Here is an 18,802-nt window from a genome sequence, read left to right on the forward strand (position 1 = left end):
CTAGGATTTTTATGGTATTAGGTCTAACATTTAAGTCTCTAATCCATCTTGAATTAATTTTCGTATAAGGAGTAAGGAAAGGATCCAGTTTCAGCTTTCTACTTATGGCTAGCCAATTTTCCCAGCACCATTTATTAAATAGGGAATCCTTTCCCCATTTCTTGTTTCTCTCAGGTTTGTCAAAGATCAGATGGCTGTAGATGTGTGGTATTATTTCTGAGGACTCTGTTCTGTTCCATTGGTCTATATCTCTGTTTTGGTACCAGTACCATGCTGTTTTGGTTACTGTAGCCTTGTAGTATAGTTTGAAGTCAGGTAGCGTGATGCCTCCAGCTTTGTTCTTTTGACTTAGGATTGTCTTGGAGAAAGGTACTCTTAACATCACCATTTTGCAGATGAGAAAACTGAGGCTCAGAGAGATGTAGATCTTTGTCCACACCAAGCAGGTAGAAATTAACAGAGCTGGGATTTCAACTCCTATGTGGCTAACCTCAGAGCCCAAACACACTTCCCTGTGCTTTACAAAGCCATGAACTGGCAGAAGGAAGGGGGAGGTGTTTTGTGTGAGGGTGTGGTGCATCCAGTGACCTTAGATTCTGGTAATGAATGCCAATCCCAGGCCCTGTAGTAGAGCCCCATGGCCTCAGCCTTCTGCAGAGGAACTCGAAGCTCTATGCCAACAGTCTCTCTTCACCCTCCCCACCTCTCTATAGGAAAGAGATTAAAGAAGATCTGTGCCACTTAAAAAATTAAAGCAGGAGGAGTAGACAGATGGGGACATGTGGCGTCTTAGTGACCACATCCAAACAGTGCCACTGGTGAATCATTGGCAGTTCTAGGAGAAAAAGCACTTCCCAATTTTTGGACTGGACTCAAACTCAGATTCTAATAATGCAATTTCATATGAACAACCAAATAACATATTTCCTGGAAATATGAAATATATTCATTCAATGACCCTTGAAAACATCATCAGCATTATAATCTTCATCATCACAGTATCTCCTTAGATTTGCACAGCGCTTCATGGAGCCAAGCACTTTCACATTCACTGGCTCATTGCTTCCCTCTCCCAATCAGTCTCTGACATAGATCAGGTAGGTGACAGCTGCCCTTTCAATCGGTGATGATACTAAGACCCAGTGAATTGCCCAAGTTCACCCAATCAACCAAACAATGTGAGAACCCAGGATTTCCAGTGTATCCACCCAATACTAAGGCACCAGCCCTCTCTGATTCCATGCTGCAAAATACCTAGACTGGGGAAGGAAGCATTTAAATGGGGCAGCCGCAAGGTTTTTAAAATCCAGAGTCAACGTTTTCCTTTCCTAGCAACTGGAACAGACTTAGAGTTCAGGTTGTTGCCTTGATAAAGAAAGGAGAATCAGACTGAAAGGGATTTATATCTTATCTTTCCCATTGTCACTACGATGAGCCAACCAAAGCCACTGGCAAAGAAAAGTGCCGTGGCAGCAGGATGGCACTGCATGTAGGTTAAGGCATGACTTGTGGGCAAACTGGAGAGAAAGCAGGCAGAAGAAAGAAACAAAGGAGCATGGCAGGCCCCTGGGTTCTGCTGGTTAAGGCTCCTGGAGCTCTCAACTGAACAAATCAGTTAGGACAAGGTGGGTGAAGCATTATAAGCACAGACTCTTTTCATATATATATATATTTTTTTTTTTTAATGTAGAACCTTGATCATATGGGAGAGTTGAAGAAATATGTGTATAAAATGGAAGTAGAGCAAAATTTATGTCTTTTTATAGCCAATGATTCATGCAGAGTGATGGGCTTTAAATATTAATAATAAGTAATTTTTTAGGGCATAGGTTGGAGATGAAGGGAGATGATAAAATTTCTCTATTTTTTTGTTCATGGTCCAAATGTAGAAAATTAAGTACAGTAAATATTCTACCTATGGTTAACAGTACTTATGTAGTTTATTATCTGCCTCAGGGGCCTTCGCTTCACTTGGGAACAAAGACACTTCTTCAACTTGACGCTGAGATCATAATTTAGAGCTGAGAAGAAACCTGTTTCAAGAATTAAAATAATCTCACATGAATTTCAAATATGATAAAGAGACTGCATTTTCACAGAAATGTGCTGCTCACTCATTCCCTCCTTCCACAAAGCCTTAGCATGGTTCCACATGGTCTGAGAGTCTCTGAGGCAAGAGAGCCTGTCAGGAAAACCCTTTGGCACTCTCTCAGTATCTCCCCATTGGGGTGACTCCACAGACAGTCGAGAGCATGTTCCTCCTGGTTGGCTTAAGGTTGTGACACAGTCCCTTCTGATGATCATCCTCACATAAGCAATGACCTCGTTCATGTGGTATCAAGAACACAAAGAAATGTGTCCTGAGGGCACATCTGTAATCCTGGCACTTTGGGAGGCCGAGGTGGGCAGATCGCTTGAGGTCAGGAGTTTGAGACCAGCCTGGCCAACATGGCGAAACCCTGTCTCTACTAAAAACACAAAAAATTAGCCGGGCGTGGTGGCGGGCGCCTGTAATCCCAGCTACTCAGGAGGCTGAGGCGGGAAAATCTCTGGAACCTGGGAGGCGGAGGTTGCGGTGAGCTGAGATTGCACCACTGCACTCCAGCCTGAGACAGAGCTAGACTCCCTCTAAAAAGAAAAAAAAGAAAAAGAAACGTGTCCTGAGAAAGGGCTGTTCTTTGAGTGTCTTGACCAATCCCAGAAGGTGGAGGAATGGGAAGCTCCTGGTGACCTTCAAGGAGAGGGAAGGTCCTTCTACATTGCTATCGACTACAACCTCAGGGCAGCATCAGGGAAATATGGTCAGTGCCTCCCAGTGCCCTGCTCTGCCTCTAGGGGCTGTGAGCTGCCAGGACAACCTTGACTCCCACTTCCCACCAGCCAGGGCTGCACCCATGGCCTCTTGTAGAATACCTTTTGAGCTGTTCCTAGTCCTTTGTCAAGCCTATTCAAAATGACTCCCAATATCTTTCTGAGGGAGGCGATTGCCCTCATTGCTCTCTTTTGTCTTTCTCTTCCTCTGCCTCTGATGATACGCTGGGAGATGCCTGCTGCCAGTGTGGGGCTGACACACCACTGACACAGTGAATCACTTGCAAAGGAAAAGGAAGGGCCAGGGACAGAGAGCTGAGCAGATGCCCAGACCCCAGAAGCTACGGGGTGACAAAGCTCGCTCTCTCTGGGTGAGATCTCACTGGCTCTCCAAGCCCATCATTCTTCCTGGCAAGGGGAAGGCAAGAGCAGATGGCAGGAAGCACAGCTTGGGGCCTTGGACTTTGACAGGGTCAGGAGCAAGTGTGCAGGAACTCAGATTGCTTTGGCCAAAGGGGAAAGAGTCCAGAGTAGCAGGTAAGCACCAAGACTCTGATGTCAGACAGCTCTTGAGTTTAAATCCTGGTTTTTCCATTGACTAGATGAGAGCCCTTGGCGAGGTTACTTAACATCTCTCTCAGTTTTTTCACCAACCAAATGGTAATGATATGATAGCCGACCTCATAGGATTGTTTTGAGGGTTAAATGAATTAATATGTGAAAAGTGTTTGAAATTTATTAGGTTATTATCGTAAGTAGGACTGAACATCTTTCCTCCAAAGTTCAAAGGTTAGTGCAAGTCTTAGGTCAAACAGGAGAAATTCTGTCTGTGGGTCTCTCTCCTTTCCAGAAAGACTCCTAGTATTGCCATTTTTCAACTTCTTTTCCCAAAATTCTGGCCCAAAGCACACCTAGCACCACTACCCTCCACCATGCTCCAATGCCCATTCATGAGAAGAGAACTATCCAGCTAACCCAGCAGAAGGGCTCTTGAATACGCAGATACATCCATGTCCATCTGCTGCATCCTCCCCTAACCTGCCCACAAGCCACATGGCTGTAAGAGTCTGAAGCAGGGCCATGTTCAGGAAAGCAACTTAAGAGCTACATGTCAGATTCCAGAAATCTCAATGTCATTGCACATGGGATGATGATGATAATGATAATTATCATAATGATGGAGGCAGTAAAGGGAGGACCTACTTGGCAGTCAAGTGTCCACCTTCATTCTCCTCTGAGCCAGCAGAGAAAAATGTGGTACTCTAGCTTCTTCCAAAGATTTAGATGTTCACCATGAGCAGCAAGCTAATTGCAAAGCTGCAAGAAACATAGCAAGCCCACAGAAGGTGCATGGCCCCTTTATTTCGCGCGCGTGCACGTGCGCGCGCGCACACACACACACACACACACAGAGAGACACACACACACCTCTGGCTGTGGCCATTTGGACCTCTCCCGGAAAAGAGAAAAATCTTCCAGCAGCAATGGCAAGCAGAGGGCAGGAGAGGGGCTTGTGCCACTCCAAGAATTTGATGAGCACCCGGTATCAACAGCATAAATAAGCCCTTTAATAAATTAGAGAGCTATTCATTTAAATAGATTCTGCAGTCCCTTCGGTGCCAGTTAATCTGTAATTCAGATAGATCAGCGATAGCTCTGCTGGGAGACAAGAGTCCAGAATATACAATGATTTTGTACCCCGAGCCAGGAGTTCACTTGGTAAGCAGTACACACAACCTACATGTTCATTTCATTGTTGCTCCTCTATCACCTACAAACCCCTAGTTATAGGCACACACCTGAAACAAAATACACATTATTCCAGGCCCATATAAATATCCTCCATGCACGCTTCACCTCTGCACATGCTCCACCCATATTCAACTCTGTGCACAGCTCCAAACTCCCTGGCAAGCACACCCAGGCACCTTAGCCAACACAGGACAAGGAACATGCCACCAGGAACTTTGCACCATTTTCCAGAACACCCACCATGTGTGCAGTGAGAGCTGCTTCTACCCAGAACTATGGTTGGGGGATGAAGAGGACACTAGGTGTTACAAGCTAAATTGTGACCCCCCCTAAAATTTGTATGTTAACATTATAACACCCAGGGCCTCAAAATGTAACTGGACTTGGAGAAAAGGTCTTTAAGGGGGTAACTAGGTTAAAATGAAGTCATTAGGGCAAGCCCTAATCCAACATCACTGGTGTCCTTCTTAGAAGAAAAGGAGTTTAGGACCAGACAGACACAAAGGGAAGGCCATGTGAAGATACAATGAGAATAGCCCAGAAGAGAGGCATTTGAAGAAACCAACCCCACCACCACCTTGAGCTTGGACTCCAGAATAGATTTCTGTTGTTAAAGCCACCGAGTCTGTGGTCCTTTGTCATGGCAGCCTTGGAAAACAAATACACTAAACCAGAAGGTAGTCAGTGCTCCGGATGTCACAGAGCCACCATCCAGTGGGCTCAGCCTCTTGGTAAATGCTCAACTTCTGCACAAGGACACCTTCTACAGGCCCCTTCTAGTCTTAGATGGTGTAACACCCAAAGGCTACAATGCATGTTTAAAAGGTTTGCAAACTAGATTGTACTGTCAAAGGTTTCCTGCTGCTGCCACTGCTGCTGTTGCTTCTACAACCACTATGGCACATGTGAGTCCAACTCAGCATCAAGGTGTGAGCATTCCCAGAGTGTCCAAACACCACAGATGAATACTAATAACTACAGCAATAATATGACTACCACTTTTGAAATATTAAATGTGCCAGGACCACACTAAGTACTTCCAATCCACTAGCCTAGTTAATACTCTCAACTGCCCTATCTAGGTAAGATAAGTACAACTATTATCCTGATTTTAGCAGTAAGGAAATAGAAGCTCAGAGAGATTTAAGGGAATCGTATAAGTGAGGAGCTGGGACCCAAGCCCCTGACTTAATCGCTGAAATAATTTAAGTTCTATTTGGTTGCAGAAATATCGACTGCATTTGCTTTCCTTTACAGGCCCCATGCGGGGAGGTGCTGAAAAATATTTGGTTGTTTTAGACAAGTGCCTGCTTCGTCTCCTTAAACTCAAAGGTATGGCCTCACAAGCAGAGCTCCTCCTTGAATGATGCTGCAAGCATGGTAGAAATTTCAGGTCTCTGGTATGATTTGCCAAGCAGGGAGTGAAGTACGACACCTGGCCTGGGAGTCAGAAACTCTAGGTCTAGTCTGAGGCCTGCCCAGCTGGTGACCATGAATACTTTCAGCCTCAGTTTCCTCATTGGAAATGTGGGGACAAGAATATCTGCCCTGGCCACCTCTCAGGCTTACTCAGAGGCTGAATTAGATAATACATGAGGATAAGCATATGCTGGATCACTTAACAAATACCCACAGGGCACCTGCCAGGCATGGCTCCTGGCACTGGGAACACAACCATGAACACAGCAACCCAGAGAGAATCCCTGCTGTTTCTGAGCTTGCACTCCAGACCATGGCAAAGAGAAGAAATTAAATCTATAATATACCATTAGGAGCTGAAAAGTGGTATGGAAAGACATGAGTAGGGTAAGTGGCTGGGTGTGATGGTGGAGGGGTAGTGACTTTGGATAGAGTGGTCATGGAAGCCTCCCCGGGGAGGTGACATCTGAGCAGAGGCCTGGTTGCTGTGAAGGAGGGCACCCTGTGGCTGGGTGAGGTGGCTCACGCCTGTAATCCCAGCACTTTGGGTGGCCAAGGCAGGAAGATTACTTGAGGTCAGGAGTTTGAGACCAGCCTGGCCAACATGGTGAAACCCCATCTCTACTAAAAAAAAAAAAAAAAAAAAAAATACAAAAATTAGCCAGGTATGGTGGCAGTTGCCTGTGATCCCAGCTACTCGGGAGGCTGAGGCAGGAAAATCACTTAAACCCAGGAGGTGGAGGTCGCAGTGATCCAAGATTGCGCTATTGCACTCCAGCCTGGGTGACAGAATGCGACTTCATCTCAAAAAAAAAAAAAAAAAAAAAAAGAGGGGGCCCTGAGACCATCTCAGGGAAGCATATTCTCCACAGTGGGAAGCACACGTGCAAAGTCCCCAGGAAAACAGGAGGCTGCATGGTCAAGGAACAGTGAGGGGGCTGGCGTGGCTGAGGAGAAGTGACCAGTGGCAAGATAAGGGGGAGACAGGGTAGAGAGGCGGCCCCAAGCCAGGCCATGCATGACCGTGGGGACCATCTGGAAGAGCAGACACTGGTGGGAAGCCCTTGGAACTGAGCACGGGGGAACAGCAGGAGCTAACTGTCCCTTACACCACATGGCTCAGACTGCTGCATGCAGAACAGACCACGGGTCAGGGGAGAAGCGGAAGCTAGGAGCCCCAATCACAGGCTATTTTCATCAACCAGGAAAGAAAAGAAAGAGGCATAATCCAAGTGTAAGAAGTTATTTTTACTCAAAAATATTTACTTTTAGCCATTGGCATCATCTTAAATTTACTATCAATATATTCCCAAATTTCAAAGTGGGTTATTTTTGCACTTTAGTATCAGACAAGGGGTTGTCTGATGTTTCTCTCCTCTTTCCTCTTTCCTTTTTTTTTTTAACTATTAAAATATCTTTATTAAAGAAAAAAAAAGCGTTGTTTTTAATTCGTTCATCTACTTCCATTTTTTCAGTACTTCATTGATTTTTACGTTGAAATATTTAATACTTCAAAAACAGACCCCCTTGTTAAGCGGCTTTCAAACCTGGCATCAGGTAAGAACTTGCTTGCCAAGAAAGTCAGCTTACCCCTCACCAACTAATAAAAAATCAATAATTCATTAGAGATGCTTTTAATAAAGGTAAAATAAATGAATAAATTTAACTTTTACCTGACCATGAAATCTGGACTTGCAATAGGAAAAGAGTACGGTCAAGTTGAATGCTTATCCATCAAATGGAGCTCCGGTGAGGCAGCCCTGCCATGGCCTCACTCCCACCACTAAATGAATCGTCTACTTGACCCCCAGTGGTCAAAAGGGACACAGAATGCTTCTGCTGCCCTCCACAAGGTGTGGGGTGGGTCAGCCTGTGACTGCTAAGAGCGCCTGTGACTGCTAAGAGCATCTTGAATGCAGGCCCACAATAGGTTAGAACAGGCTGATGATACAGAGAAGCAGCCCAGAGCAGGAGCAGGAGCAGAGCGGCAGCTGGAATCCATGTGCCACGCCTGGCTGGAGAGGATGGGCCCACGGACACTCAGGCCCCCGCAGGGTGAGGGCCCACTAAGCCAGTCCTTCCCACTTCCTGCTTCTTCACCTGGTACCTGGCAGGGTGGCGAACCCAGGCCAGAGCAGACGTCAGAGTGGCTGGGCTGGTTCCAGGGCCCAGAGACTCTGTTCTGGAATCCTTTCTTAGAGTCCCTTGTGAAGCAGGAGAGCTTCATGGAGAAGATGCCAGTCTTTGGAGGCACTCAGAGCTGGGTTTGGGACTCAGCTCTGCCTCTTCCTCATGCTGTGGCCTCAGTTTCCTTTCTGAGCCTCAGGCCCCTCATCCATCAAACAGGGGTAATAATAGGACAATCAACCCTCAGTATCTGTGGGTTCCACATCTGCAGATTCAGCCAACAGCAGATCAAAAATATTTGGAAAAAATAAAAATTAACAATATAAAATATTATGCAAATTTTAAAAAATACGGGATAACAACTATTTACATAGCATTTACATTGTATTAGGTTTTATACATAATCTAGAGATGATTTAAAGTCTCCGGGAGGATGTGTGTAGGTTGTATGCAAATACTCTACCATTTTACATCAGGAACTTGAGCATCCATCAGCCGCAGAACGGGGAGGTGGGTTCTGGAACCATTCCCTCATGAATACTGAGGGACAACTGTAGTACCTCCCACAGAGGTGCGTTATAAGGATGAAAGTGTTTTGCGCAAGAAGTACTCCATAAATGATAATAGTTTCTGGCATTGACTAGTAGGTGCCTCCTACCCCTTTCCCATTATTAGCTGAGCACATGTCTTCCCAACATAACGACGACATTTCCCACCTCCCCTTGCAGCCAATGGGATATAAACAGAAGTCTTGGCTACTAATTCCTAGGAAGTCTCCTTAAATAGGATAAAGTAGGCCTCTCTCTGCCCTCCTTCCCTCCTGCACCTGAAATGCTGATGCGATGGCTGGAGCCCTAGCTACCAACTTAGCCAATGAAGCTACAGGGTAAAGATGGCAGAGCCCCTAGATAAAAGGAGCCCGATGATCACCAAACCAAAATAAAAACCTTGGACTGCCTATCTCCAAACCTCCTTCTCACAAAACAGAAGTAAATGTCCACTTTCAAAAAGCCATTGTGATTTGGAGTTTCTCTGCTACCCACAGCCAAATGACTTCTATCTTTATTGCCATTTCTGTCGTTGCTTCCATTATTATTTTTGTCAGAAGGGTGAGAACATTCCTTTCCTTGGGCTACTGAGGGTCAGGCCTGGGTTTCTCTCTTCATATGCCCATTCTATCAGCTTCCCCTGTGCCAAAGGCCAAAGACCCCCCATTCTAGAATCCTAGGCATTTGAACTTCTGATTATCTTGTTTTCCTCATGTAAAGATGTATGGTGACTAGGAGGGCTTCCCAAACCCCTCAACGACACATACATTTTCAGTGCTTTGGGGATGGGGGAAACAGCCAAGTTCCTTATGCTGTGGTTCAACACTGGGCCCCATCCCTTGGACAGGTTACTGAACTCAGCTCATCTATAAACCTGGGGTGCAACTCCCTTATTTGTTTGCTGTGAAGATTAATTCAGGTGAAGTGTTAAGAGTGCTGGGTGCTTCATAGGAGCACATAGTGGGTGCTCCATACCTGCCAGTGATGCCAATGATGAGGATGAAGATAAGCGCTGCCCAACCTCATTTCTTGCTTTCCAGCCACCAACTCATGCAAGCATCAAAGCCAGACAGAGCTGTTGGTGGCTCTCTAAACTGTCCTATTCTCTCAAGTCTCCGATTTTTACAAATTTCCAATCTGTCTAAAGACAGCTTCTCTCACTAATGGATTCTGTATGTCCCTGAGCACTCAGCCCAGAAGCCACTTCTTTCAGGAGGCCTTTGTGGACAACCCGTGTCCCCCACTGTGTGTCTCTCTGCTGTGATTGCAGAGCCCTGGCTGGTGGCTGTCAGAGCGCTTAGCACTCTAGCTGGTCTTCACCTCATAACGTGCCTGCCTTCTCCTGGAGACTGAGCTATCCTGGGACAGTGAGTGTGTCCATCATAACTGTACCTAGAACTGAGCACTGAACCAGGCCCCTAGTAGGCACGTATCTATTTTCTCTTGTGGCTCCAATGCCTGGCACCGTTTCCATCTTGCACGTGGCAGTGTTCAATGGATATGTGTTGAATAGGTGGCAGAATGAATGAACCGCTCTTCACAACTTCTTTTCTCCTGTCATGAAAGGCCAAATAACCTGGAGCTCAGAAGAAACAGATGAGTTGGATGAAAAGAGAAATAACTACTTTTGCTTCTGTCTTGGTCACTGTAGTGAATTGAATAGTGTCTTCTGCTTCCAAAAGACATATGTCCACCTCAAACCTCAGAATATTACCTTATTTGGAAATAGAATCATTGTAGATATAATTAAAATAAGGATTGGGATGAGATCGTACAGGGTTAGATCGGGTCCTAAGGCCAACAACAGATGTCCTTATAAAAGACAGAAAAGGACACAGAGACACAAAGAAGAAGGTCAGGTGAGACGGAGACAGAAAGTGGGGTGATACAGACATAAACCAAGAAATGTCTGGGCCACTGGAAGCTGAAAGAGACAAAGACAGATTTCTCTTAGAAAGCCTTTGGTGGGAGCATGGCCCTACTGATACCTTATTTTAAACTCCTCGCCTTCAAAGCAATAAGAGAATAAATTTCCATTGTTTTAAGTCATGCTGTTTGCAGTAATTTGTTATGGCTGCCCTAAAAACTAATACCATCACCTAGAGATGGACCAACTGATTTTATAGCTGGTCCCTCAAGGCCACACCCTTCCTTACTCCAGCTGCAAACTTCACATCGAAAACCTCCACATTCTCTACTATTGGTTCTTTTCTTTGTTTTTTTTCTAGTGCACTGTCCCATTTTACACTCCCACAGCCTCATGAGGTAGGTTCTGTGATTATCCCTGTTTCACAGATGATGACACTAAGTCTCATGGAGGTTGGTGAATTTGCTCCATCATGCCTGGCTAGGACTCTTGTCTAAGTCTGTCTGGCTTCTATGCTCGTAGCTACCACATTGTAGCTTCCAGTGCCCCCTCCACTGCAGTCCAGTGCAAGAGGCTGAACATGACAGAACCAAGGAGCTTTCAGGAAGAGTCTAAATTTAGCTCAAAAGAGGTTATGGTGGTCTCTGCTGCTAAGGTCCTAGTCCCATTCTAGACTCAGTGTCTGTTCTTCACTGTAGGGCTCCCTGCCTCCTTCACCCTTACCCACATGGAATGGGCTAAATGAACCTCAACACATAACTTCCTCACAGTTGAGAGGGAGGAAGGAATTGTAAGTGAGAATAATACTTGCAGACTGAGGGCTTTCTAAGCACAGAGATCTCATCTTGCTTTTCTTTGTATCTCCAAAGCCTGGCTCATTTGCAGGCACATAACATGTGCTTAATAACAAGTTTTTGTACTGAATCAAGATCTATGACAACTATGTGATGATAACTAACCCCATTATGGCTCAATAGTGTTCCCTGAATTTTACAGGCACCGATTCAAGCTCCAGGATTGTATTTCTTCTACCCATTACAGAAAAAGGGTAGAGGTCACCTTAGCACCTCACTGATAGGAGGCCAACCAAGCACTGAAAGTTCTGGCCCTGTCCTCTGTCCACTGGATCATGGTCCTACCCACCACCAGGAGCATCCATCACCAGGGCAAGAAATCCAAATGATCATAGCTTCTAGCTCTCTAGCAGAAAATGTTCTTCTTAGTCCTATTTCCAGTTCAGAAGACTTTAAGACTAAAGTCAAAAGTAAGCAAGGTAGAACCTTGAAAAGCTCATATAGTCTCTGTCCCCAAATCAGGTGGTTTGAGGCTCTGCTTGGTGACCAGATGGTTGCTTAGGGTTGCCCAATCTCTGGGACACCCTCCCTCCTGCCTGGAGTGGAGGGAGGGGTGTTCCAGACAGCCGGGACTGGGCAGATACCCCAGAATATTGCTGGAGAAGAACCTATACCCCTAACGGATGCCATCTGGATGCCTGTCCCCATGATTTTTGTTCTCATGAATCCTCTGGGTACAAGTCCAGCTAGAAACTTGATTAGCCAAGTTCCTATTAGAAAAGTTCTTTGGAACTGTTCCCATCTTATTTATTGATATCTCTCTTATGTACAAACAGGTCAGGAATTTTAACTCCACAAGGGATGTGTACCTGAAGTTCTCTGTTGAACTGGCTGATCTGAAACTCTCTAATAAAGTAGTTTAGTATCTGTTGAGTTTCTCCAGTGTACCCCTTGTCTGATCCTCTTCATGCCTCATGAATCACATCATCATAATTCTTGTCAAAGAAAGAAAGAGAGACCTTGATTTACAGAGGAAGCTGACTTTGCCAAAATGGCCTACTGTCAGGGCTAAGCCCTGAAAAGCACATCTGGGCCTTAAAACGTTTTAGATAACGCCATAGCAACTAAATCATGTGTAGAAGGCAAAACTCCTGATACAAAAGCAGCAACTACCTGGGTTTTTACTCCCCTATGGAGAGATAACTGGTAGCTTGGCCTTTTTTTTTTTTTTTTTTTTTGAGATGGAGTCTTGCTCTGTCACCCAGGCTGGAGTGCAGTGGCATAATCTCGGCTCACTACGAGCTCCACCTCCCGGGTTCATGCCATTCTCCTGCCTCAGCCTCCCGAGTAGCTGGGACTACAGGCACCCACCACCGCACCCGGCTAATTTTTTGTATTTTCAGATGAGACAGGGTTTCACTGTGTTGGCCAGGATGGTCTCAATCTCCTGACTTCATGATCCACCCACCTCGGCCTCCCAAAGTGCTGGGATTACAGGCATGAGCCACCGCACCCGGCCAGCTTGGCTTGTTAGCATAAACTATTTTAATGTCAATTCTCTGATGATAAAGACCTTGCTTTTTCTATGCTCCATAGTCCCTAACTCACCCCAGAGCAAGGCAAGATATTCAATGGGCACCTCAGACTTGTAGGGAGAATGATGGGTAGTTGGCCATCAAAGACAAGTTCCCCCTCCATGACAGTAGACATCTCTCCCTTTCATCTGGGAAAGGAGAGTAAGATACAGAGACGGGATCACCATGTGGGTGGAAAGGTCTCACTTAATGATAGCAGATCCCCTTCCTGCTCAATTGTTTCAATAAAGAGTTGAAAGCCCATAGGGAAGTGGACACACAGCCCTGCCTTTCTGAATCACAGCCCTCTTCTGCCCATTTTGTAGGCCCTTGAATGAAAAATTCCACAGCCAAACAGTATAGGAACATTTGTCCAACAGAACTGCAAAGTCCTCCCAGCAGTCTCCTAGATGGACAGGGGAGAGAAGAACAGAGACAAGGGAGGGGAGAAGCACATGTAAGTGAGTGCCTATTCCAAGCTTACCCCAGCTGTCCATCACCCGCCCTGAGGACCTGCGGGCAGAGCCTTGGCCAATCCCATGTCCAATCACAGTAGAGCCATGATCGTCAAAGACAGGAACAGTGCCAGCCTGAGATGGACTTTCTTCTGTGTGATTCTCATATTGGGCAGTAACCTCCTGACATATGTCCCCATTCCCCACTCTTGTGCAGGCAGTCTGCCAAAATGATTCACCTACACAGGTCAATTAGTAGGGTGGCTGGAAAGGCCTGATCCTTACTCCCCTTTCCAAGTAGTCCCTTTCTCCCAGGCTCCACTGGCCCTTCTACATTCCTGCATCAACTTAAAAGGCTCAACCTTGCCACATTCTCCCAGGTCTGCCTTCACCATCCCCCATCCCACTCCAGTCCTACTCAGACAGTCCTCAATTAATCCCACTCACTCCTTCTGCCCAGTGTACAGCATGGCTTCTGGAAGTATGCAAGCTGCCTGTGTATTTCAGACCTTCCCTTGGATCAATTCCATGGAACACGTGGTGCTGAGGGCTCAGTCCCATTCAGCACAGCCCCCCAGAGTTGTACAGACTCCCACATGCCATTTTTGTTTCACTTCCTCAATATTATTCTACTATCTGTGAAGTCTATATATTTATCCACAGAGCCTCCTATTGAGCATAACTCCCTACAATAATTATCTATGGTTTCCATGTATTTATCTCTGGTATCTATTTAGATAGAATATCTACCATCCCTCCTGGATCTATTTTCATGTATCTCTCTGTCTATAGTATTTATCTCTATTTTAACATGACTGCCTATTTTTTTTAACCCTCAAACTGGGACAGTTCCCAGGGGGATGGGTTTTGCCTGCAGTTAAAAGCACGATGTGATTCTACACGTGCTCAGCAGCTAAATTTGTGGTGGGTCAGAGCAGCAGTGCTTGTTCAGCAGAAACATATGAACTTGGGAAAACCAAGAGGGCAGAGAGGATGTGGGAGGCGGCTGAAGGCTCTCTAGACCTGCCCTGGATGAGTCCACTCATGAGAAGGAAGGTGGGGAGAAAAGAGGCCAAAGTTGGTAGAATCTGAATGCACATTATGGGTTCAAATCCCAGCTCTACCTCTTATTTGAGCTCTCAGTCTCAATTTTCTATTAAATGAGAATCCTTTAAGTCCCTAAGTCAGAACACTGAGGTCAAGATTAAGTGTAATATACATGAAAAGTCCTTGACACAAGACTTGATGGAGAGCAAGTGTTCATTAATGAAGACTACTGCTCTTAACATGTTGTTATTATCCTCATTATGTTGTTATACCTTTTACAGTAGTTTTTACAGGATCCACATCCTATGGGCTGTGACTATCTTTGGAAAGAGACATGCTGACATGTATATTCCTAGCTGAGGAATAGAGTGGATACTGGGCAAATGTTTAATAACTAAACATAACTATGTAGACTCTTTCTTTAAGTAATACAAGAAAAAAAAGGTGAGGATACAGAACACTATTAAGGTTTATGGCTGGGTGCAGTGGCTGACGTCTATAACCCCAGCACTTTGGGAGGCCAAGGAGGGGGAATCACTTGAGGCCAAGAGTTCGAGACCAGCCTGGACGACACGATGAAACCACATCTCTACTAAAAATATAAATATTAGCCGGGTGTGATGGTGCTCACCTGTAATCCCAGCTACTCGGGAGGCTGAGGAAGAGAACTGCTCGAACCTGGGAGGTGGAAGCTACAGTGAGCCAAGATTGTACCATTGCACTCCAGCCTGGGTGAGGAGTGAAACTCCATCCCAAAACACACACACACACACACACACACACACACACACACACACACCCCACTATTAAGGTTTAGAAAAAGGAATACTTTGAGTACCAGCACTGGGCAGCTTCATGTTCAACAAAGCATGCAAGATATTAACTGAGACTTTAAAAGCCAAGATATGGAGCTCAAAAAGGATAGACAAGGCAAGCAGCTGCTGTGAGGTCAACAAAAGCTGAATCAAAGGCCTGCCAAAAAGCAGTAAGGGGTCTCGCTGGGGTTTGCATGACAGATCTGCACTGAACCCACTTAGCATGGGCCTGTGGCTATTCTGCTCAGCAACTCAGGACAGTAAGGTAGGGGTCGTCAAAGCAGGCAGAGCAAGAAGGGCAAGGAGGTGAGGGAATCTGGGGGTCTAGGGAGATACCATTTACTGACTAACAATGGGGTTTGTCTGGATGGGGAAGCAAATGGAGTCAAGAGGTCCCAGGGATCAAGGTAGGGTACAAAAAAGAAAGGAGAGCAGGAAGAATGAAGGAAGAGAGGTAGATACGTCTGTATTGAAGAGAAATTCCAAGCCACAGAGCAAGCCAAGAACTGGCTATTATGGGGCTGTAGTGGAGTGTACATGAAGGTCACCGGCAAGGAAGGCTCAATGATGGGGAGATGAAGAGTGCCAAAGGTTATCAATATCATTGCCTCAGATCTTGAAACTTCAGTCCCACTCTCAAGTCCTATAGCAGAAGCATGAAACTTCAGGACAACCTTGCAGAAAGAGATCAATCACAGCCACCTCTGGGCAAGTTCCACTTGCCTTCTCAATCCAAAGTGGCATCACCATATAAGAGGTTGTCAGAAAGGAGACTGTATAAGGTCATAGCAGAACACCCCAAAGACCTGTGATTATTATTCCAAGTCCTGGTTTGCTACCATCTTGATGAGTCACATTCAACAAGTTTTTCAAGAGCGGGGAAAGAATTAAAGGTATTAACCAAGACTACCAGCACTACACAGAAAGCTGAGGTGGCATGCTAACACCTGGCATTCCAAGGATGATGCAGTGGTGTCAGGGGGAGCAAGGGAAGTGTAGAGCCTGGGTGCAGGCAGAGCTACACTGGCACTTCCCGTGAAGAAGCACACTTCTTGGAGAGGAATGCCAATGGAAGATGCAAAGGAGCAAGAAGCAGAACACTGTCACTCAGGATCCAGAGATGCCCAAGCCTGTGTTAACAGGGCTGGAGGCAGATGGGGCCACGATATGAAGGAAATTGGCACAGAACACATAGGATTTTGCTTCCAAACTGCCAGATGCCAGCTCCAGCTTTCCATCTGCCTCTTCTCATTCTCTCCTTTAGTGTTTCACTGTTTACGCGGTACACGTCCAAATACATTTGCTGACCTCACAGAGGGAGGCTGGCTTGGTGAAAAGGCCAGGGGTCTCAGCCCCCGAACAGCCCAGAAATACAAGGTGCCTCCTTCCTGGCACTTGGAAAGTCAGAACTCACAGGTCACTGTTGAGAGTCTAGGGCAATCTCAGAAAGATCCAGGACACCACAGCAAGGACTAGACTTGTTACTGCAGAACATGTTGCAACCTCAGCTGCCCCAAATCCATCTCGCAGCTGTTTCTTTCTGCTCCCTTCTTCCTTCCTGCCATCATCCTTCAGTGCTACCATGTGATTCAGGGTTATCAATAGAGAAATATGAGACCTCATCTGTGAATTTAACAGAAAACTGGCCTCTATAGGCAACTCTTTTCTAAAAATGAATGAGAAGAGAGGAGAAAAGGTAAAGACTAGAAGGAGATCTAGGAAGTACCAAATGCCCTGAGATCTAGCAGCCTTGGGCAGTTTCCTTAGCGTTACCTCTGCCAGGTCTTCCAGAGACAGCAAGGGCCCTACTCTTTCCCTTCAAGCTCCTGCCTTGATCATCCCCCAACTTGAGCCAGAAGGAAGGCAAGCAGGGGTGGGCTACCCACAGAGAGGGGCGCTGGGGTCTCTGTGGGCACTCTGGCCATCCACATGCAGACCCATCACATGTCTGGATGTGCTGAAAAGAGCAGAGAAACATGACAAGGGATATAGAGGCAGAAATCAGCTTTGCTCCCTTCAGTTAGAGAAGGTCATGTCTGGAGGACTCCTTAAATTCAGGTGGCCAAAAATCAGCCCTAGTCCAAATTCCCATTCCCAGATTCACTCCCTTCCTTCCTTCCTGATCTGCAGTAGCCTCTCCTCACTCCCCTCCACCCACTCCCCCAGCCCAGTGAAACTCAAGCCCATCCTCTTGTCCACTCACCATCCACCTAGGTCTGTAGGGCTGCCCGGGAGTAAAAGCCTGAACCAGCACCACAGCAAAATGTTTCTTCCTGTCTTGAACTAGAAATCAGTGAATGATGTTCTTGGCAACAAGGGGCCTCAGGACCACATTTAGCCAGCACCCAAAAAGAAAAGCCATAACCAAAACGCAAGGAGAGAGAAAAGTAAGGCAAGATAAAAAGGAGGAAGAGAAGGAAGATTCCTAGCCCTTTTGCAGAAAAACAGATAAATAAAGGCTATTAGGAAATAAATAAAAGAGACAGAAAGAGACATCAGCCTGGGCCTGGAATGATTTTTTTTCTCTTGCCACAGTAATGATCTGATTAGGGTTCAATCCTACCGCATTCTTCATGTCCTAACTCATCTTCACTGAGTTTAAACTGCCCAGGGAAGATGGATGGCAGTCATGCAGGAGGCAGCTCCGATTAAGTCCCAGGCCCGATGAGCTGAGGATTGCACATACCTCCTTGCACCTGAGGCCTGAGGACTCACTGCATCCCAGCAATGAGGGCAGAAGTGGGTGCTACTTTCCTGCTGACTGACTCTGCAGGGAGCAGCCTGGCCGGGAGGCCTCCCTCCTCCTTGCCTGCTTCCTTCCTGAGCACAAGCTGCAGGTGGAGGGAGCCACAGTGCCCGCTGCCGAGATTTCAACCTGTCCCTTCTGTTTGGGTTTCTCTTCCAGTGTGTCTGTCTCGCTTGGCCAAGGCCAGAACACCAGGGAGGTTATATGGGCTAGTGCAAGCCAATGCATCCAAGACCAGCACCTTTATCTCTGACCAGCTACATCAGTGCTTCTGATACAGCTGAGATAAGGAAAACAGAACAGATATTTATCGTGCACCTCTTATGGTTCGGCAGCATGCTGCTTGATTTTATGAATGTAATTTCAATCTGAGCAGTGGCCCTAAGAGGTAAGATATTATTATTCCCATTTTATAGCTAGGATCGCTGAGGGAGACTAAATAACATACTCCACGTTACATAGCTTGAAAGCACTGATGCTCCTGATGGGAGAATACTAGAGAAAAATGGATTGACTAGCTATGCTATAAAGCACCACAACTGTGCCAGAAGTAGGAATTAGCAGGCATAGAATTTTTGTTTTTGTGTTTGCTCTTCTGAGGTCCCATTCTCCCAGCCTCTGTCCAGCTTTTGAGTCCTCTTTTGGTGCCTTGGCTCTTAGTAGTTCCTGCCCTGGCAGGGTAACACAGTCCATGGAGAATCCTGGAAAGATTTCCAGGGTTGCAAAACCAAACATCCTTTAAGACAGAGTCTCACACTGTCGCCCTGGCTGGAGTGCAGTGGCGCGATCTCGGCTCACTGTAACCTCCGCCCCCCCAGTTCAAGGGATTCTCCTGCCTCAGCCTCCT

At 46.2% G+C, this 18,802-nt stretch overlaps 1 protein-coding gene across 25 annotated transcripts in view; it reads right to left on the bottom strand.

Moving 5' to 3' along the window:
- The window catches only part of NTRK3 (neurotrophic receptor tyrosine kinase 3), a 387,811-nt gene that overhangs the window by 182,739 nt on the left and 186,270 nt on the right, over positions 1-18,802 (bottom strand). The gene's annotated exons all lie outside the window — the stretch shown is intronic.

Source organism: Macaca fascicularis, chromosome 7, assembly GCF_037993035.2.
Source record: "Macaca fascicularis isolate 582-1 chromosome 7, T2T-MFA8v1.1".
Taxonomy (NCBI): Eukaryota; Metazoa; Chordata; class Mammalia; order Primates; family Cercopithecidae; genus Macaca; species Macaca fascicularis.